The sequence below is a fragment of the Suncus etruscus genome, chromosome 8 (assembly GCF_024139225.1).
Source record: "Suncus etruscus isolate mSunEtr1 chromosome 8, mSunEtr1.pri.cur, whole genome shotgun sequence".
In the NCBI taxonomy this organism is placed as follows: Eukaryota; Metazoa; Chordata; class Mammalia; order Eulipotyphla; family Soricidae; genus Suncus; species Suncus etruscus.
In genome coordinates, this window is record NC_064855.1 from 1,676,359 (window position 1) to 1,698,872 (window position 22,514).

At 50.3% G+C, this 22,514-nt stretch overlaps 1 pseudogene; it reads left to right on the forward strand.

Annotated features, from left to right (window-relative positions):
- The first annotated feature begins 4,941 nt into the window (after nucleotides 1-4,941).
- On the forward strand, nucleotides 4,942-15,984 carry LOC126016418 (NACHT, LRR and PYD domains-containing protein 3-like; annotated as a pseudogene).
- The last annotated feature ends 6,530 nt before the right edge of the window (nucleotides 15,985-22,514 follow it).

The following is a 22,514-nucleotide window of genomic DNA, read 5'->3' on the forward strand; positions in this document are numbered from 1 at the left end:
AGAAGCCAGGAGTTGTGCAACCTGGGCTCCAGTGATCAACATTCAGGGGTCCCAGATCCCTGCAGAGAGTTCTGTGGCTTCCTGCTGAAGACAATGCTTGTGTCTTTCCTGCCACCTAAACTGCAAGACCAAGGCAGGGCTGACCGTGGGGTAAGGGGGACGTGAAGGCTGCACTTTCAAAGCTCCCTTGAAGGCCATATTGGCACCTGGAACTGGTCTCCTGAGTGTTAGGGGCGAGGGTGCTGGAAGTCACGGCAGCATTTCTTTTCACTCCTGCAGAAAAGAATTGACAGGGACTCATACAACTTCTTATCCTGACACCCCCCCCCTCAATTCTTCTCCAGAATATGAAGCAATCATAGGAACTTGGGTTGAGAGACAGATACCTGAGGAGTGACAGTATCTGGGAGTGGTGAGAGAGGCAGTAGTTAGATTGGTTGGTGGGGCGGGGAGCGTGCGGTCAAGGCACTCCCCTTAGTGGGACCCCAGCACTTACACGGGGGCTGCCAGGCCTTGATGGGTGGAACGAGTATTGCTTTCTGACATAAGGGCAGTTGAGCTGGTGGGGATCAGCTCAAAGCTGAAGCCCCAGGACACCCATAAATTAACCCCAGTGCTCGTAATTGTCATTTTAAATGAATACTTATCAACGTTTCGGCAAGTGGAAATGATTCTTACACAACTGGCATTGGACAGGAAACAATCGAGTGGCCGACAGAGCCTGTGCCTGGCATGCAGGGTTCCCATCACCACCTTCAAGCACTGGGAACCCGCTAGACCCACTGATCTCTGGAGGAACGACTGGATCTTCAGGTAGCTCAAAATATGCGCTCACAATGGGGCCGGAGCGATGGCACAGTGGGTAGGGCGTTTGCCTTGCATGTGGCCAACACAGGATAGACCCTGGTTCGATTCCTGGCATCTTATTCTGAGCCTGCCAGGAGTGATTTCTTTTTTTTTTTTTTTTTTTTTTTTTTGGTTTTTGGGCCACACCCGGTAACGCTCAGGGGTTACTCCTGGCTATGTGCTCAGAAGTTGCTCCTAGCTTGGGGGACCATATGGGACACCGGGGGATCGAACTGCGGTCTGTCCAAGGCTAGCACAGGCAAGGCAGGCACCTTACCTTTAGCGCCACCGCCCGGCCCCACCAGGAGTGATTTCTGAGCGCAGAACCAGGAGTAACCCCTGAGAGCTGCCACCAGGTATGACCTCAAAACAGACAAGTAAACACACAAACAAACATGCTCACAAGTAGCACAGAAGCAAGCACCCAAGTACCCAATAAACTTAAGCCGGGGAATCACGATGGCACTCTACATTTCCAGAGCACCCAAGAGACACTAGCTGGAGCATCGTGGTGATCCCCTGCCCCAACCTGCTGCACCCACCAGCCTTCTGCGAATCCACCTCCTGCAGGGCTGACTCCTCGGCGTCCCTTCCCTTCTTCGTGCGATGCAGGTCCCCACTTTGAAACTCCGGGTACTCTGACTGAGAGTCCAGAGTTACCCAAATTCCTGCTTTTCACCTGCTTCCAGCCTTTTTCTGGAGCTCTGGGTCTGTCCCTACACTGTCCCCTGTCCTCAGTTTACCTTCTTTATTTCCTGGGGTGCGGCTAAGTCCACCCTAACTGAGCAAGGCAAGGTGCTGAGCCCTGCTCTGCTGAGGGCTGTAGGCCAGCCAGGCAGGCTTGCTGCACCTGAATGGAGTTGGGGAGCGGTTGACTCAAGAAGCAGAGAAGGTTCCAGAAAGGGAAGTGCAGAGGATGGCAGTGAAGCTTAGCAAAGGCTAAATTTTCCTCTGATTAGCTGGTTTGAGGACCATCCTGCTTAAAAAAATAAGTGATAGCACAGCAGTAGGGGATTTGCCTTGCATGCGGCTGACCCAGGACGGACCTGGGTTCCATCTCCAATGTCCCATATGTTCCCCCGAGCCAGGAGCGATTTCTGAGCACATAACCCGAGTTTCACTGGGTGTGGCCCCAAAACCAAAAAGGAAAAAAAAAAAAAAGAAAAAACAAGACAGGGGGTGTGCAACTGCGGTTAAACCTCAACTCTCACAGAATCAAGCCCCAGAGAGTTCTTTCCATGGGGCCTCTGTGCCACAGACTGCCCAGAAGATGAGGTGGGCTGGGTCCTGGGGACAGGAATCCTTACTCTGCTTGCTCACTCAGAGAAGCACTCAGCTGGGGGGATGCCAGGCTTCTAGAGCAGGGGCTCTGCCTGACGTGTGGGGGGAGGTGAAGCATCTTGGCCCATAGGAAAAGTTGAGGGACCCTAATATGTGCAGGGGGTTAACCACTTTAGTCTGGGAGGAGGCAAGCTCCCCAATCTGTGGGAGGAGGGTAGCACCTTGAGGGAGGAGGTGAGCTCCACAGTCTCTCCTAGAAAGTGGAATACCCCTTCTTTTTTTTTTTGGGGGGGGAGCCACATCCGGTTGCTCTCGGGTTTCTCCTGGCTCTGTGCTCAGAAATTACTCCTAGCAGACTCGGGGGACCTTAATGGATGCCAGGGATCCAACCAGAGTTGACCACGTACAAGGCAACCACCCTACCTGCAGTGCTATTGCTCCGGCCCCACTCTTCATTCTTGAAATGTCTCATGGCCCCTTGTCCGTCTCCACCCCCACGCCTTGTCCTGCCTGCTGGCCTGCACTGTGTTTCCTCTCAGCAGTTCTGAGACCACGCCTGGGTGAGTCCTCTGGGCCCAGCAGGGATTGGGGAGCGTTGTGGGCCCTGAATTCGTGGATTTGCTCCTTCAGTGGCCTCTGCTGTGCTCCCAGATCTGGAATATTTGGGGGTGCTGATCACCAGGTGTCCTGAGCACCTCAGAGTGTGGAGGGGTGGGTGTGTAGGAGGTACAAGTGGGGAGAGAGATGAGGGCAAAGCTTAGGGACACCCACCAAGAAGGGTCCTGAAGAGGCAGTTGGCTAACAGAGAGGGGCCTTGGGGTGGGAAAGAGGCCGTGTTTGGAGGCTTTCACAGAATGGGTAGATTTATGGGGCATATGAGGCCAGCAGAGGAAGCTCATGTTGAACATCAAAGTGGCGGAGAGATAGCACAGAGGTAAGGCATTTATTTGCCTTGCATGCAGAAGGACGGTGGTTCAAACCCCAGCATTCCATATGGTCTCCCGTGCCTGCCAGGGGTGATTTCTGAGCTCAGAACCAGGAGTTACTCCTGAGCAAAAGCCGGGTGTGACCCAAAAACAAACAAACAAAAAAGTGGGCCCCTCGCCCTCTTCTCAGGCTGAAGCCTGGTGCAGTTTTCCTAGTGCTGCTGAGAAGGAGGGGGCTGGGAGGGAGCAGACCTCCATCCCTTCCAGAGCCCAGGAGTTCATCACCTGGACACAGACTCCACTGCTGAGGTACCAGCAGGAACCACGCTGAGGGGTAGGGAGGCTCCTGTTTCAGGTTCCACCTCCTGTTCCCACACCGCCCCCCTCCAGCTACTTTTCCTGTCCCCTCCCTCTGTTCCTTTGTCTTGGGCAAAGCCAAAAGCAGGAAGCAGCGGGGAACTGAAATGAAAACACTTTCTTTGGGTACCATGTGCAGGCTGTTGGACCTTTGGACCTTCCCTGCATGACTCCGGATGCCCCAGCAGGGCCGGGCCACGTGGGAGCTGATCTGAGTTCTCTAAGGCCATTGGGGCTGGCACTGTTGCTCTCTGTTTTAAGGGGTTCGGAGTATTTGGTCTGTAGACTAGACAAGCAGGTCTCCCCCACAGCGTTGAAGCCACACACATCAAAAGCATTTTCTAACAAGTTAAATTCGTGATTAGTTGGGGCTGGAGCGGTGTCGCAAAGCGGTAAGGCGTCTGCCTTGCCGGTACTAGCCTAGGACGGACCGCAGTTGGATCCCCTGCATTCCATGTGGTCCCCCAAGCCAGGAGTGATTTCTGAGTGCATAGCCAGGAGTAACCCCTGAGTGTCACCAGGTGTGCCCCACCAAAAAAACAAAAACAAACAAAAAACATGATTAGTTAATTTGATGGGTCAACTATTTAGTTCATGATTTTTTTTCTTGTTTCAGGGCCCCGATCAAGTGGTGCTGCATTCGGGAATTATTCCTGAATATACCGAAGGAAACGTGGTACTGGGGCTGGAAGCATGGCTTTTGCCTGCAGCTGCTTTCAGCCCTTTGAATTTGCTCCTAGGCCTCAGAGGGGCCCCTTGACTTATTGCCGTTTTGAGTTTTACTCAAAGGTAAAGTCCTGAAAAAAAAAAAATCAGTACTTTCCAAAATCTCTAGCTTTGGGGCTGGAGAGATAGTACAGTGGGTAGGGCATTTATCTTGCGTGTGGTGAATCCAGGTTCAATCTCAAGCACCCCACATGGTTCCCCGAACCTTCGATGAGTTATCCCTCTGCGAAGAGCTAGGAGTAAGTCACTGGGTATGGCCTCGTAAACAAAAAATACCCCAAATCCCCCAAACAACAAAACCTCGAGCTTTACCAGAAAAGATTTTGAGGAGAAAGTAACTGGGTGTTATTTTTTTGGGGGGGGGGTTGTTGTTGTATTTTGTTTTTGGGCCACACCCAGGAGCGCTCAGAAGTTACTCCTGGCTCTTACCTCAGAAATCGCTTCTGGCAGAGTTGGGCGACCATATGGGAAGCTGGGCTTCGAACCTGGGTCCATCCCACTTCGGCTGCATGCAAGGCAAACACCCTGCCACTGTGCTATCACTCTGGACACCTAAAACTTTTTTTTTTTTTTTTTTTTTTTTGGTTTTTGGGCCACACCCGGCGGTGCTCAGGGGTTACTCCTGGCTGTCTGCTCAGAAATAGCTCCTGGCAGGCACGGGGGACCATATGGGACGCTGGGATTCGAACCAGCCACCTTAGATCCTGGATTGGCTGCTTGCAAGGCAAACACCGCTGTGCTATCTCTCCGGGACCCTGAAACTGTTTTTAAAGGGGCACCACGGCATCCGGCAGGGCAGGTCAACATGGCCAGTGTCTGCTGCAAGCTGGCCCACTACCTCAAGGATTTGGAGGACTCTCAGACTTCAAGAAACTCCAGATGCGTTTACAAGATTGTGCTGCCCGCTCTGTCGAAGCCAGGCGGAGAAGGTGAACGCATGGACATAGTCACCCCGATGATGGCCGTCCATGGGAAGTCGAAGGCCTGGGCTGAGGCTGTGAGGGTTTTTGCTATCCATAGGCCCAGAAGGAGGAGCCCAAGGGGGGTAAGCAGGAGGGATTCTCAGCTGGCAGCGATGCCAGGAGTGTCCCCTAACAGCCAGCGTGGAGCTTGTGGGTGCCCGCTACCTCCGCCATAGCATCTTACACAGTGGAAACATGGTTCCTTTCCCCCCATCCCCTGGCTGCCGCTTGTTTGCCTCAATCACTTCTGATGGTTCTGCCCGCTCCCGGCTGTCAGCTGAGTCTCTTCACTCTCACAGGCCACTGATGACAGGCGCTTCTGCCTTTTCAAGGCTGCACGGTGGTCATTGGCTGTGTGATCCTGACTGCTGTCTATTCTGGGGCAATGATGTCATGTTTGTTGTCAGAGGGACTCAGATAGACTCCACTGTGTGGACAGGTCAAGTGACATGGAGGAGAGAGACAGACAGAAACAGAGAGAGACACAGACAGACTCAGAAAGACAGACAAGAGCGAGCATATGACACATACAGGAGCCATTTAAGGTGCAAGAGCGCCCTCAGCTGGCCACTCGTCTGTTTGCCTCTTGTGTCTGGATTTCTTTTCTTTCTTTTTTTTTTCTTTTTTTTGGTTTTTGGTTTTTGGGCCACACCCGGCGGTGCTCAGGGGTTACTCCTGGCTGTCTGCTCAGAAATAGCTCCTGGCAGGCACGGGGGACCATATGGGACGCCGGGATTCGAACCAACCACCTTTGGTCCTGGATCGGCTGCTTGCAAGGCAAATGCCGCTGTGCTATCTCTCCGGGCCCTTATGTTTATTTTTTAATAAATACATTATTTAATTGCATCACCATGAAATACAGAATCACAAAGTTATTCATGATTGAGTTTCAGTCATACAGTGTCCAACACTCATCTCTTTATCAGTGCACATTTCTTGCCACCAATGTCACCAGTTTCTCTCCTGCTCTCTCCTCTGTCCTTTGTGGCAGATATTTTTCTACTCTCTCTCACTCAGTCCTCTTTTTTTTCCCCTTTTATATACTCTGGTTTGCAATATTGTTACTTTTAAGGGGTATCCCACATTTCTTATCTGTGGGTGATGCACGTTTGGGGGGCACTGGTGCTACACTGGGAAGAAAGCCAGGGAGAGGGGTGGATGGGTATCCTGGGCTACCTGTTGGATTCTCTTTGTGTAAAAAAAAAATTGTGTGTATGTGTGTGTGTGTGTGTGTGTGTGTGTGTGTGTGTGGCACCTCACTAGAGCTTGGGGGTGCTTGAAGGGCTGCATAATGGGCAGCTCGGCTGTTTTCTCTGGTTCAGCGGACTCACATTAACCAGAGGAGCAGTTCCTTGAGTTGAGTTTTGGGCTTAATAGCTTGGCTGGAGACTGGTTCAGACATGAGGGTGGGCTTTTGAGCTGGGTCAATGTGGGCATGAGGCTACAGTTCTTGCCAGCTATGTCTGGACATTCTTTTTTTTTTTTTTTGGTTTTTGGGTCACACCTGGCAGCGCTCGGGTTCCTCCTGGCTCTACGCTCAGAAATTGCTCCTGGAAGGCTCAAGAGGGGACCCTATGGGATGCTGGTGCTGGAACCACCGTCCTTCTGCATGCAAGGCAAATGCCCTACCGCTGTGCTATCTCTCCGGTCCCATGTCTGGACATTCTTGATTTTGGGGTGTGTGTCTCGCCCCCTGGCAGAGAAGGGAACGTCACAGATATTCATATGGCACTGGTAGCTCTGTCTGTGCCGAGGCCACCTCAGGGAGAATTGGCGATAGGTGCAGACACTTTCAGTGTGTCCAGGACCAGAATGCTCACCTGGGTGAGAGTGTCAGCCTCAACCAGCGCTCCACTAGGCCATGCCTGGTCCAAGAGCACCCGAGCCAGCGGCAGTGGCAGCACAAGTTGCTCTCCATGGGCAGGGCTGAGTTCAGACACCCAATGAACCCTGGAACTCCTGAACGTATCTTCGTTCGAGCCTGATGAGCAGCACCCACGGCCTGTGAGCATGATGGTGTTCCAAGGTATGGAGGCATCAGCAAGACCATGTTGGCCTGCAAGTTCATTCTGGACCTGGCGTCGGGGAAGCTGTATCAGGGCAGGGTTGACTCCCTGTTCTACATCCACTGCCGGGGGATGAACCTGGGGCACGGTGGATCCTTGCCCACAATACTGACAGCTGCTTCCCAGACCCCAAACTATCCGTGGGTAAGATTTTGAGCAAGCCTACCTGGATCCCTTCTCTCGGGCTTGACAAGATGCAGGGCACCTTTGACGTGTGCATAGACATGTGCACAGACTGGCAGAGTGCGGAGTGGGAGGACCTTCTCTTGAGTAGCCTCTTCTGCAAGAGGCTGCTCCCGAGGCCTCACTGCTCATTACCACCTACTCGGTGGCCCTGGAGAAGCTGTAGCACATGCTGGAGCGACCTCAGCATGTGGAAACCCTGGGCTTCTCAGAGACCAGGAGGAAGGAGTTTTTCTTTAAGTACTTTCAGGATGAAGCAGCAGGCCTGGGTGGCCTTCTGAGCTCTTGTTCACTAGGTATTTCATCCCCCTGGTGTGCTGGATCATGTACACTGGGCTGAAGCAGCAGAGGGACAGCAGCAAGAGCCTGGCACACACGTTCAAGACTACCACGGTCACATACATCTTCCTCTCCAGCTTGCTGGGGGCTCTGTTTGCTGGCCACTGATGGCATCTGGAACAGAAGATCCTGTTGATGAGGAAGACCTCTGCAACCATGGGCTGCAGAGGGCCGATGTGTCCACGTTCCTGTGCCTGAACCTATTCCAGAAGGAGGTGGACTGTGAATGGCTCTACGTTTTCGTCCATGTGATGTTCAAAGAGTTCTTTGCCACCATGTCCTGCCTGCTGGGGGAGGCAGAGGGCTGTGCTGGAGTTGCAGCCCTGAGCCACCCCAAGTCCCCCAGCCCGGAGGAGAACTATGGAAAATTTGAGAAGGGCTACCTCATCTTTGTTGTCTGCTTCCTCTTTGGCCTCTTGAACTGGGACCAAGTGTCATACCTGGAGAGAAAGCTGAGCTTCAGGGTCTCAGGCAGGCCAGGGCTGGAGCTGTTTATTGCCTCTATGAGATACAGGATGAGGGCTTTGTGTGGGCAGCTCTGAGCCACTTCCCCAGCATCGAAGCCCATCTCGCTACCAGGATGGACCATGCGTCTCCTCCTTCTGCATCCATAACTGTCACAGTGCTTCCTTGCTGTCCCTGAGACTGCTGCATGGCTCGCCCACAGAGGAGGAAGAGTAGGAGAGTCTTCTGGTCCTCTCTGAGCTGCCAATGACCTCTTAAATGGGTAAGAAGCTGGACTGTAGGGGTGGTGGCAGGGGTAGCCTCCCCTCCCTTTATTTCCACATGAGCTCTGTCATGTGACCATGTGCCACCCTGTGCCAACAGACCCTCCACTCAGAGTGGATGCTTCAGGGAGGGCAAGTGACACAGGCCGTCAAGCCATGTTGCCAGCAGGAGGCAGAGGACTGAGAAGAGAGTTGGCCACCTCTTGCCTCTAACCCCCTGTTCCCAAGGCGAAGCCAGCCTGCAGCTGTCCTGGGAACAGGGTCGCTGGAGGGGCCTGAGGAGTGAGGTGGAGTGGAGGCTGTGGACCCGGGGGCTCTCTGTCTGAGCCCCGGTGAGCTTCCAGTTCTGTCCCCCATCCTGGCTCTACTTCCTAGACTGGGGAACTGCCGGCTCATGACTGCTGTGTCCCAGGGGCTCTTCTCCGTCCTGAGCGCTAGCCAGAGCTTCACAGAACTGGACCTTAGTGACAATCCCCTGGGGGCCCCGGATGCAGATGCTGTGCGAAATGCTACAGCACCCTAAATGCAGCATTCAGGAACTGTGGTAAGTGTTTGAGTGTTGTTGGTCTATGTTGACCTGTGCTTACGTATGTCTGTCAGCCTGTGCCTGGGTCTGCCTGTGTGTGCTTGTGCGTACTTGTCTGTATGTACATTGTACACATAATGATCATGCACATTGCGTGTGAATGTGTGTATTGTGTGCGCTGCCCACACATGCATGTATACACACCACATGCATGCATGCCACATGTTATGTATGGTGTGTGGCATATGCAGGGGTGTGTGTGTGTGTGTGTGTGTGTGTGTGTGTGTGTGTCTGGGAAGCAGATGAGCTATCTGAGCAGCTTGTTTCTCACCAGGCAAGATGTGGCTGGTCTTAGACGTGTTCTCGTGAATCTGCGTTCAGCACTGACCGTCATGGGACCTCGCCCCAAGAGAGCACAGAACCTCTGTCCACAGATAACCCAGTCACCTCTGACCTCTGCTCTGTCCTCCGCAGGCTGGGCCACTGTGGCCTCTCAAACCTTTGCTACCTTTGCATCGCCTCAGTCCTGAGTGGCCACAGGAAGCTGGTAGAGCTGGGCCTGAGCCACAAGGCCCTGGCCGACACAGGAGTGAGTCTGTTGTTGTGTGTGGGGTTGCAGCACCTCCGCTGGAGCCTCCAGAGTCTCTGGTGAGTCGCCCTTGCTCGTCCTGGTATGAGTCTGTCATTGAGGGCCAGCAGGATTCCACATGGAATGGTCAAGCAAAGGGAGGATGCTCAGTTCCTCTTGGGGTCTGTCAGTGGTGGCTGTGGGCAAAGTGCAGGAAAACAACCAATGGCACATGCAGCCTCAGAATTTGGGGCATCCTGGAAGACCCGTAGTTTTTACACAGAATGGGCACAATAGCTCTAAAATCATGAACTTGACAATTGTTTCATTGTTTTATTTGTTTTTTTGGGCCACACCTGGTGACGCTCAGGGGTTACTCCTAGCTATATGCTCAGAAATCGCTCCTGGCTTGGGTCACCATTTGGGATGCCGGCGGATCAAACCGCAGTCCGTCCTAGGTCAGCGCATACAAGGGAAATGCCCTACTGCTTTCGCCACTGCTCCAGCCCCGAGGGTTTTGTTTGTTTGTTTGTTTGTTTTTAATTTTGGGCCATACTCAGTGGCACTCAGGGGTCATACCTACTTCTGCACTCAGGTGGTATTTTCTGGTAGGCTCAGGGGACCATATGTTGACACTCTGGCTGCTGTATTATCTCTCAAGTCACTTGGCAAAGAGTTGGAATGAAGGATTTGACATGTGCAAACACATCAGTGACAGCTCCACTCTCAGCAGCCAAAAGGTGGAAACCACCACATGTACATTGATCAAAGCAAGTTCCAAAGTGTGTTTAGGGCTTAGGTGGTGGTTCAGGTGATGTAGGGTCAGGCCTCATGATGCAAGGCCCAGAGCACCATTGATCCTACTGAGCAATGCCAGGTGAGGCCGCCATGACAAAAGTGTTTTCTGCCCCATAAGGCCTTAAGAGGAACTCAGTTTGTCACAAGACTCGTGGGGGGCATTATGGTAGGTGGAACACACTGGATGCAGTTCTAGTGGAGCTGGGAGATGTGCATCCATTTGGGTCAGGGGTGTGGGCAGGAAAGCAGCTGCATGTGACTTTTTCTCTTCTTTTTTTCTGCCGATTATTTTTTTTGGGGGTCATACCCTGCGGTGCTCAGGGGTTACTCCTGGCTCTGTGCCTAGAAATCACTCCTGGGAGGCTCAGGGGACCATATGGGATGCCGGGATTTTAACCACCATCTGTCCTGGATTGGTTGTATGCAAGGCAAACGAACGCCCTGCCACAGTGCTATCACTCCTGCCCTCTGGTTTGTTCTGTGTCATGGCTGTGTTCAGGGCTTCTCTGGCTCTACACTTAGGAATCACTCCTGACAGTGCTTGGGACTAGGGATCAAACCTGCATTGTACAAGGAAAGTGCCCTAGCTGTTGTACTATCTCTCCAGTCCCAAAGTCCTAGCCAATTATTTTGTTTGTTTGTTTGTTTGTTTGCTTTTTTTGTGTGTGCTGAAACCAGAGCAAATCTAAAATAGTAAGTATAGGGCTGGAGTGATCGCACAGCAGTAGGGGATTTGCCTTGCTGAGTGTGACTTTCTTCTCAATGAAGGCTGGTCAGTTGTGGTCTCACTTCAGCCTGCTCTGTGCTATGTACCAGCCAGCCCCTCAACAGGCTTTACCTGGGGGAGTACATCCTGGAAGACGCAGGGCTTGGAGTTCTGTGTGAGGGAGCAGAGCAGCCAGAGTGCAGGCCGAAGAAGCTGGCATAATTCTCCCTTCACAGTGTATTTGGGAAAGGTGGAAGGTCACCCTGGAGATGAGTAGAGTGGGAACTAGGGGGTGCTCAGCCTGCAGTGAACTGTCTGGGCATGAAGGATGTTGTGTATGTAAACATTTCCATGGGATTATTATGTTACTGATCCTACCCTGATTGAGTGATTGTGCCCTACCCTAGGTTGAGTGTTCAAGAGTCCCCAGTGAGGGAAAGAGGTACTCATATCCCCAATCTGGATATGACAAGAGAGGCGAATCTGGTAGCTCTTCTGACGCAGGAAAGAATCCACACACGATTGGGAAAGAATAACAGGTGGTGTTGTTCCACCACGTGGAATGGTGAACTAAGATGGCAGCTCCCCTCCAGGCTTTCCAGGCCTTCTTTATTGGGAAAACAAAGCTCACCCCCAAGAGCAAGAGCAGGGACTAAGCCAAGTGAAACATCTGGTACCAACAAATGAAAACTGGCTAATACCAGCAGGGGTTCAACCAGGACCCAGGACACCCCCTCCCCCCCCAAGTGATTCAGAGTATAGAGCCACTTGGAGTACTGAGCGTTTGGAACAGTACCAGGCATGCACTAGCTCTGAGTCACATTACTAGCCAAATACATTGGGATGTTTTTTGTTTTGATTTTTGGGCCATACCCAGGGGCACTCAGGGGTTACTCCTGGCTCTCTGCTCAGAAATTGCTCCTGGCAGGCACGGGGTATCATATGGGATGCCGGGTTTAGAACCACCATTGGTCCTGGGTCAGCTACTTGCAAGGCAAATGCCCTACCAAGCTATCTCTCTGGCCCACATTGTGATTTTTTTTTTTTTTTTTTTTGGTCTCCAGGGCCTTCTACACGCAAGGTGCATGCTCCATAGCTGAGCTATTGTAAGGTGAAGACTTCCCCCAACTTCCTGTTTTCATAAACTTTTTTTTTTATTTTTGGGTCACACCCAGCAGTGCTCGGGGGTTTCTCCTGGCTCTACACTCAGAAATCGACCCTGGCAGGCTCAGGGGACCATATGGGATGCCGGGACTCAAACCCCTGTCCTTCTGCATGCAAGGCAGACACCCTATCTCCTTGTTATCTCTCCATGCTAAACTCTTCTTTTGGTATGTAAAAATCACATCTGGATTACAAGCTCTTCTATCACCCTGGTGGGTGGGGTTCTGGATAATAAAAAAAAGTACTGGCTTTGGCAGGAGAGAAGAGACACGGGAAAGACAGATCTCAGGAGAGAAATGCCAGGGCATACCTAAAATTTTAGGGGGGCTCAGCCCACCAGATGTATCCTCAGATTTTCCTGGTGGCAAGAACTAAATTAACCCCCATGGGGTTCCTCAAATGGCCCGCTGTGGACGCCTTTTTCCCCTGTGTGGATGGTTGAGGAATTTCCAAAGAGATGATGGCATTTCATTTTCAGTCAGTATTTGACTATCTCTCCTTTGTAAATATCAGGCAAAATTATGGACTTTATCAAATAATTTGGCTCAGAAATTCCAGCACAAAGACTATTTGAGAACCCCTTTTCTGGATAATAGCCAGCCCTAAAAGCAAAGACAATACTTTTTCTCTCTTTTTCAAATATGTCCTTGCAGCTGCATTTTTTTTGTAATCAAGGGCATAACCAGAATGCAGATCCTGGCTAGGCTATTGACCCTCCTTTAGAAATAGGGAAACTCATTTTTGGGGATTTGGCTTCTCCCTTTACTTAACCTCTAAGTCCAGTCCGGTAAAGATCAAGTTCCTAGATACTTTCTACTCCCTCCTAATCCTAATTTTGCATTCAAAGTAAGCTTGCAAAGAGTTACCTTGAGTTACCTTGAGTTGTGACCTTCTCTTTTGTAACCTAGAATTTTTACAGTCACACCCATAGTTTAGGTATTGTTACTGTTGTACTCTGCTTTGTGATTATAATTATTCTTCACCTCTGGCTAACTTTGCCCCTATAAATTCCCCTGCTTAAAAAATTAAACTTGTCGCACTCCTGCCAGAAAAACGTGTGTGGTTTCATTATTTTATATTTCATATTTCGCCGTCCGTGCAACCCATTCTCCCTAAAGTGGATTCACCGAAATCTCACTGATGGTTGTAGAACAGAAGCCGCCTACAGCAGAGAAAGACATGACTTAGGTTCACAGGGAGAACGCAGCGAAGAAAGCTGATGGCAGAAAGACTCAGGGCAGAGAAAAAGCTGTGAGGAATAAAGTGAGCTGACTCCATTGAATATCTTTTCCGACTGCTTGTGAATTGTTTCACCCTGCATTATCAGTATGTCTGCCTGAGGGGTTAGAAACACGGTGCCTGGGGCAACACGTGGACCTGATTTTTTAAAATTAATTTATATATATATTTTGGTCACACCCGGCAGTGCTTAGGGGTTACTCCTGGCTCTATGCTCAGAAATCATTTCTGGCAGGCTCAGGGGCCATATGGGATGCCGGGATTTGAACCACCGACCTTCTGCATGGAAGGTGAATGCCTTACCTCCAGGCTATCTCTCTGGCCCCTGACTTTTATATTTTTATTCAACAAGTCATGCCTCCAGCACTCCTAGCTCTTTCTTACCTAATACCAGTCATCCTTCACTCTGTTTTGCTGCAAACCTCCTTTCGTGAGGGTGCCTGCTGGGTACACAGCTTGCTCTTAGAGTCTTCCTGTGGTCTGGGGGTTTCCAGGCTGCCAGCATTTGTTTCTTTTCTTTTTTTTTTTTTTTCTTTTTTTGGTTTTTGGGCCACACCCAGCAGTGCTCAGGGGTTACTCCTGGCTGTCTGCTCAGAAATAGCTCCTGGCAGGCACGGGGGACCATATGGGACACCGGGATTTGAACCAACCACCTTTGGTCCTGGATCGGCTGCTTGCAAGGCAAACACCACTGTGCTATCTCTCCGGGCCCAGCATTTGTTTCTTGCTCTGCTCACATTACAGCCCTGGCGTTGAGCTCCGACTGAGGCAGTGCAGGATGGGACTTTCAGGAGTGTTTCTGTGGTGGGACAGTGGGGTGGCCTATGCCTGGTGAAGGCAGCTGTGAGGGATCCTCTCTGTCCCCTCTGCAGACTGGTGAATTCAGGCCTCATGTCTGCCTGTTGTCTGGCTCTGTCTGTGATGGTCAGCGCTAACCAGAGAACCTCACGCACCCGCACCTGTGTGGCGATGCTCTTGGAGACCTAGAGGTCAAAGTGCTCTGCGAGGGTCTCTTGAACCCAAGCTGCCAGCTCTAGCTGCTGGAGTGAGTCCCTGGGCAGGTGCCAGTCATGGGGATTGTGTGGCTGGAGTGGGGGTGCCAGGGTCCTGCAGTTGACACATCAGAGGGTCTTGGAGCTGTGCTTCCAGAGAGTGGGAGGCAGACTCTGGTGTCCCTGCCCACGCTGGATGGGCAGCAAATGCAGGTTCTTTTAGAGAATTGGGTGGACAGAGAATGTGGGAGGAGACTGCTCACACAACTGAAAAGGAGATTGAGGGGGAAAAGGCATGTGGGCAAAGAGGCAGCTTCATCTTGCATTGTGAGGCTCTCTGCACTCACAGCCTGGCTCCCGTAGGCTGGGCTTCTATGACCTAACAGCATACTGCTGTTGGGATCTGTCTACACTGCTGACCAGGCACTGCAGCTTGTTCACATTCAGCTCAGGTGCCAAAAACTTGGGTGATGGGAGCAATAGCACAGTGGTAGGGCCTTTACTTTGCATATGACCAACCCAGGATGGACCTGGTTCGATCCTGGGCATCCCATAGGGTTCCCCCAAGCCTACCAGGAACAATTTCTGAGTGCAGAGCCAGGAGTAACGCTTGAGCATCGCCGGATGTGATGCGATCCCCCAAACCCAAACCCCAAAAACCTGGGTGATGTGTGAGTCACACCTGTGTGAGGTGCTGCTCCGGCCCAGCTGCTACCTGTGGAGACTGGAGTGAGTTTGGGGTGTGGGATGCTGTTTCCTGTGGAGCTTGGAGCGTGGGGCTGTTGGGCATTGCAGTACAGATGTTGCGGAGTTCTTCCTCTTGCAGAGCCTGGACTGTGGGTGTGGGGTGTGTGCAGAAGTGCTGGGTTCTGTGTTTTGGCTGAGAACAGCCAAGGACTGTGTGTTCCTTGTGAGTGCAGTTCTAGGCCGACGATGTGGCTTCTTCGGCTGCTAGGGACAGTGACAGACAGCAGAGGGCGACGGACACCAAAGCCATGTTTGAGGCGAAGGCAGCGCCTGTACTTTTCGGCTGGGGCGGCTGCGACTCCCAGGGGAGGGACTTTCTGTGAGAAGGGAAGGTGCCAACTGCACCCAGAAACGAGGCCAGATGGCCAGTGCTGTGAGGCTGTGAGCCTGGGGTGACCCTGTGTGTAGTTAGTTCATATGGTAAAGCATCTGTCGATGCAGCAAATGGGGCTGCTAGAAAGAGGGGCCCCATCTGGAACGATGTCCAAGGTTGGGCTCAAAATTCTGTTTTTTTTTTTTTTTTTCAGGAGTTTGACACTCTCTTCCAGCTGGAAGTGGTGGTGAAGAGACAGTAGAGATAGCACAGAGCCAGAGGACCAGCCCTGGAGCGCTCCCCTGTGGAGCAGGGTGGGTGTAAGGGGTGCTGATGAGAGGTTGATGCCTCAAACTCGGAGCTCACCCAGGGAAATCCAAGGCTCTTCTGGTGCATTTGCAGGTCGCCGACACCTGTTTCACTCACGACACAAAGGGTCTCTAGATCCTTCAGGAAGAGAAACTGAGCTGACCAATGTAGTTGAGCTTTGTCTGTAGCAAGAGACATGGACATCTGACGCCCTCTGGAGGTGGACGTGGGTGAGCGCTCCTGCAGCCTGCTGAAGAGGGAGCTGGGACCAGAGTCTCCTGGCTCCTGAGTGTAAGACAGCAGGCATGTGTGTGACTGGATTGTCACTCCAGGCTCAGTTCCAGGGGGTGGCCCTGGGACCTATGGAAGACTGAAGATGCTTGCTCCACTCTGGGACTCCCTTTTCTCTCTTTGCCTCCCTTTCCTCTTTGCTTTGAGCCTCCCCTCCCCTGTCTCCCCTCTCCTTCCCTCCCCTCTCCTCTTCCCCTCACCTTCTCTCTCATTGAATTACCATGAATTACAAAGCTACAAAGATATTTATGATTGAGTCTTAGGCATACATGGTTCTAATCCCATCCCTTCACCTGTTTGTATTATCCTTTGCCAGTTTCCCCCACTTCCCTCAGTCTGCCTTTGTGGCAGGCATTTGTTCCCTCCCACATTTAGCATTGCTTTCCTTAACTTATTCACCCACTCCCTTCCCCAGTGGAAAGCTTCCTACTGAAAACATGTTCTCCTCTTTGCTTCTATTGCCATTGGGCATTTGATATTTGAAGTTTTTTTATATTCCATATTCATGAAACAGATCATTCTGAGTCTCTTTTTCTTCCTTTGATTTCACTCAATATGATACGGTAGGGTTCCAGAGTAGAAGGATGAGACCACACAACTGGAATAAGGTTTTTAACACTTTAATCCATCTGCCAACAAGACTCCCCAGCCTGGCCAGCCAGGTGCCATCCCCTGAAGGAGATGAACCCCTCCCAAGGTCATGATGAGGATTATATAGGGAAGGGATATAGGGTCACTCCAATTTTCTGATGATCCTTAAAATGATTGGCTCTTGTCTAGGGGTATCTTCCTACTACCTCCTTGTCCTTTGCTGATAGGCTACCTGGTATAGCCAGGTAGACTGAGGCACGGTCTATGAAAATAGGCTCACAACATGTGGTCCTTACAAAATGGGGTTTCTCCCTGCTCATAACCCAAGAAGCCTGCCATGTGGCTTTTACAAAATGGTGACCCTCCTTATTCAGAATTCAGGTGCCAACAATACTCTCCAGCTCCATCCATGTTGCAGCTAACACCATAGATTCATTATTTTCTCATGACAGAGTAGTATTTCATTGGGTATTTGTACCATAGTTTCTTTATCCAGTCATTTGTTCATGGGCAGGCATTTGGGCTGTTTTATTATCTTTTTAAATGTATTTTGACTATTGAATATAAAGCTGAAATGAAATTAAGTTTCTTATTTTGGGGCCACACTTGGTGTCATTTAGGGGTTACTGCTAGCTCTGCACTCAGAAATCCCTCCGGCAGGCTCGTGGGACCATATAGAATGCTGAGGATCGAACCCGGGTCCGACCTGAGTTGGCTGTGTGCAAGGCAAACACCCTACTGCTGTGTTATTACTCCTATCACTGGACTCTGCAATGAAATTAGGAATGCAGATGTCTTTTCTGCATTGTGCTTTAGGCCCTTGGAGTATATTCCCAGGAGTGGAATTGCTGGGTCATTTGGAAAATCAACCCCTAGGTTGTTTTTTGTTTTTGTTTTAATTTTTTTGGGCCACACCTGGTGACGCTCAGTGGTTACTCCTGGCTATGTGCTCAGAGATCGCTCCTGGCTTGGAGGACCATATGAGACGCTGGGGGAATCAAACGTGGTCTGTCATGGGTCAGCCGCGTGCAAGGCAAACGCCCTACCATTGCGCCATTGCTCTATCCCTGACCCCTAGTTTTTTGAAGAATGTTCATATTGTCTTCCAAAAGGTCTGGATACCAGTGAACATTCCCACTAGAAGTAAATAAAGATCTTCTCTCCACCACATCCTCACCAATACTGGCTGTCATTATTCTTTTTGATGTGTCTCTTTGGTGTGAGGTATTATTTCATTGTTATTTTTATTTGCAGTTCCCTAATGATTAGTGATATACAACTTCTTTTTATTCGTTTTTGTTTTGTCTCCTGTATTTATTTATTTATTTATTTTTCTTCTTTTTTTTTTTTTTTGGGTCACACCCGGCAGTGCTCAGGGGTTATTCCTGGCTCCATGCTCAGAAATTGCTCCTGGCAGGCACGGGGGACCATATGGGACACCGGGATTCGAACTGATGACCTTCTGCATGAAAGGCAAATGCCTTACCTCCATGCTATCTCTCCGGCCCCTATTTATTTTTATTTTTTTGGTTTTTGGGTCACACTCGGCGGTGCTCAGGGGTTACTCCTGGCTGTCTGCTCAGAAATAGCTCCTGGCAGGCACGGGGGACCATATGGGACACCGGGATTCGAACCAACCACCTTAGGTCCTGGATCGGCTGCTTGCAAGGCAAACGCCGCTGTGCTATCTCTCCGGGCCCGTCTCCTGTATTTATTGAGGAAGTTCCTATTCATCTCTTCTCCCTAGTTGTTGATAGGATTGGATGTTTATTTCTAGTAGAATTCCACAGTGCTTGGATATCTTGGATATTAAACCTTTGCCTAATGAGCGATGGGCAAATAATTTTTCCTAGACTGTCGGCTGTCTTTCTATTTTGTTCATCATTTTCTTTGAGAAGCAAAAGCTTCTTAGTTTAATGTAGTTCCATTTCTTTTTTTTTTTTTTTTGGGTCACACCCAACGGTACTCAGGGGTTACTCCTGGATCTGCACTCAGAAATCACTCCTGGCAGGCTTGGGATGCTGAGAATTGAACCACCATCCTGGGTCAGCCACGTGCAAAGTAAATGCCCTACCACTGTACTACCACTCGGGCCCCCATTTCCTTTTTTTAAAGGTGATGCCTTTAAGGGGGTGCCCCTCACTTCTCAACAGCTGTCCAGAGACCCTCCACTGGCATCATGATGACAAAGAAACAAAATGTTGTCCAAGGCTCTGCTGTCCTTTCTACAAGGCCCATGAGGGCTGGAGAGGAGGCGGAGTCCAGGAGGAGGCTGAGACTACCCCTGCCTTCCTAGAGATCAGCACTTGTTTTGGAAAAGAATCCCAGAGGGAGAACAGATCCAGTTTACAGTCTCCTGTTTGGACACCAAGTATAGAGACACTTGCCGTAATTCAATCCCAGGTGAGCAGGTCTGAAGCAGGGTTGCCACAAGGATTAAGAAAACAAGACAGGGGGCCGGCGTGGTGGCGCTAGAGGTAAGGCGTCTGCTTTGCCAGCGCTAGCCTAGGACGGACCATTGGATCCTCAGGTGTCCCATATGGTCCCCCAAGCCAGGAGTGACTTTTGAGGGGATAGCCTGGAGTAACCCCTGAGCATTACCGGGTGAGAGATAGTAGAGCTGTAGGGCATTTGCCTGGCATGCTGTTGACCTGGGAGGGACTTGGGTCAATTTCCGGCACCACAAATGATCCCTTAGCCTGCCAGGGCAATTTCTGAGTGCAGAGCCAGGAATGACCACTGATTGATGCTGGGTGTGGCCCCCAAATCAATCAATCAATCAAGGTTTTTTTTTTTTTTTTTTTGATTTTTGGCTTTTGGGTCACACCCAGCAGTGCTCAGGGGTTACTCCTGGCTCTATGCTCAGAAATTGCTCCTGGCAGGCTCGGGGGACCACAGTCCTTCTGCATGCAAGGCAAATGCCCTACCTCCATGCTATCACTCTGGACCTCAATCAAGTTTTTTTTTAGAAAAAGAAAATAGAAAACAAGACAGGGGCTGAAGGGGCACAGCGGTAGGGCATTTGCCTTGCACATGGCTGACCCAGGACAGACAGTGGTTCGAATTCCAGCATCCCATGTGGTCCCTGAGCCAGCCAGGAGCGATTTCTGAGCACAGAGTCAGGAGTAACTCCTGAATGCGGCCCAGTGTGACCCCAAAACCAAAAGATAAAGAAAACAAGACAGACATAAGGGAAAAAAGCGTGAGGTCAGGGAGCTTCTTGCCTTATGTACTGAAGGCTGTCCTCCTCATACTATCTTAGGTTTTTTCTTTTTTTTTTTTCTTTTTTTGTTTTTTTTGGATCACACTATTGCGCTCTTTACTCCTGGCTCTTTGCTCAGAAGTTGCTCCTTGCAGGCTCAGGGGACCATATGAGATGCCGGTAATGGAACCTGGCCTGTCCCAAGTCAGCTGAGTGCAAGGCAAATGCCTTACTGTTGTGCTATTGCTCCGACCCCTCTCCTCATGCTATCTTTATTGACCAGACTCAATCCACAAAGTGGGAGGGGGGCAACAGAGTCAACAGTACCTCTCTAATGCTAATCAAGCTTAGTCAGATCTTTGCATCTCCAAAGGAGTGGGTGAAGGGAAGAGGAAGCTAGGCAAAGTCTGTTTTGGGGAAAGCAGGGTGTGTGCTCTGTTCATTTTGCTACACCAAGTGAATCTGGTCGCACATCAAAGGCAATCAGGGACTCCTATATATATATATATATATATATATATATATATATTTTAGGTCACACCCAGCAGCGCTCAGGGGTTCCTCCTGGCTTACACTCAGAAATCGCTCCTGGCAGGCTCGGGGGTGGGGGTGGGGGTGGGGGAAACCATACGGGATATGAGATTTGAACTACTGTCCTTCTGCATGCAAGGCAAACGCCCTACCTCCATGCTATCTAGGGACTCCCATATTTGAAGTGTGGTTGAAAAGGGAAAACTGGGGCCGGGCGGTGGCGCTGGAGGTAAGGTGCCTGCCTTGCCTGCGCTAGCCAAGGACGGACCGCGGTTCGATCCCCCGGAGTCCCATATGGTCCCCCAAGAAGCCAGGAGCAACTTCTGAGCGCATAGCCAGGAGTAACCCCTGAGCATCACAGGGTGTGGCCCAAAAAACCAAAAAAAAAAAAAAAAAAAAAAAAGAAAAGGGAAAACTGTAGTATGCCCACGAAGCTCTCCTGTGGCCAGCATGAGCTCCTTTATCTTAGGTGCTGCTGACTTAGCAACACAGGAACTGGCCAAAGGAACAGGGTTTTGCCTGGATTAGGATGGGATTTGAAATAGGATTTCTGTTCTCACATCATATCAAAACATATCTGCACTACTTGAGATACTTCATTTCAGGGGATGAGTCCAAGCCGGGCTCAGACAGCATTGAGGGCTCAGTTGCCATGGGCCGTGGGGCCACATCACTATATCCCGTGGTACTGGGGGTCACCAGGGCTATATTAATACTCAGCATTGTTAGGGATCAACAGGGCCACATCACACCCAGTGGTCTTGGGTTATGGTAGGTGAAACATTACAACATCCAGTGGTATTAGGGACACCTGGGTTCTCATCACTACACCCAGCTTTTGGGGGCAACTGAGTTCTCATCGCTATACTCAACTGTGGGGAGCCTAGCTGATGGAACCTAGAACAAAGGACACCTCAGAAATTCCTGACCTTGTCACCCACGTGACCAGAGGCACCTATGCCCTGAGAACAAAGGAAATAGACAAATACTAAAGTAATTCAAAGCAGCTCAATACATCCAGCCAGAAAGAAAATCATAGAGCAACTTGCCTTTGCGTTAGCAAAAGATTAATATGTTTACAACCGGTTTTTTATTTATGCTTGCTGAGTAAAATTTATAGGACCCTGTTTGAATCTTGTGCTTTCAGTATAAACATGTGCTCTCTACCTCTTTACCCCTCCCTATTACCTGCCCCCAGCTTATGCTAATGAGTGCTTGCAGTTGTAATTGGTGGAAAAACTGTAACACCTCTATGACATATTCTGCCCTTAAAAGCTGATCTCCCCGGGCAATAAACCCCTTTTTGAACAGCATGTGTTGTCTTGAGGACTTTTCTTACTAACTTCTCAAGTTTTCTTCACAGATCGGTACTACTCGAGTAAACCCACGAATTACTAGCGACCTTCATTCCCACACCCCCGAGGGTCGGGGGTCCCCCACAGAAGGTTACACTCAACAATGTTGGGGGCTGCTGGGGTCCCCTCACTACACCCAGCATGTTGAGGGGCAGTTAGTGCCCTATACTGAGCACTCAGTCCTTTCAGCTATCTGCCTGATGTGGAACCACTAATATATATATATATATATATTATATACATTTCAGGCAGGTGGGTTTGGTGCTCAGAGCTTCCTCTTGGCTCTGCACTCAGGAATTACTCCTGGTATCTTCAGGGACCATATAGTATGCTGGCGGGGAAATCACACCTGGTCCTACACATTGTGATATATCTCTCATTGCTTTTTATTTTAATTTTAATTTCTAATAAACTAATAAAACTTACATGATATGTGATAAACTAATATAAAATTTCATGTGTGTGCCATATACAGTGTTGCTGGGGGATTAGCCTGTGTTGCTGTGGGAACATGTGGGACACATTGAATCTGGACTTGAGATAGTCTGCTAACAGGGCAAGTAAATGCTCTACCACCTGAATCCATTTTCAAGGTTATTGTTTTTTTGTTTGTTTGTTTGTTTGTTTGTTTGTTTTTGGGCCATATATGCAGCACTCAGGGTTACTCCTGGCTCTGAGCTCAGGAACCATCTTGGCAGGCTCAGGGACCATATGGGATGCTGGAGATTGAAGCTGGGTTGGCTGTGTGCAAGGCAAATGTCCTACCTG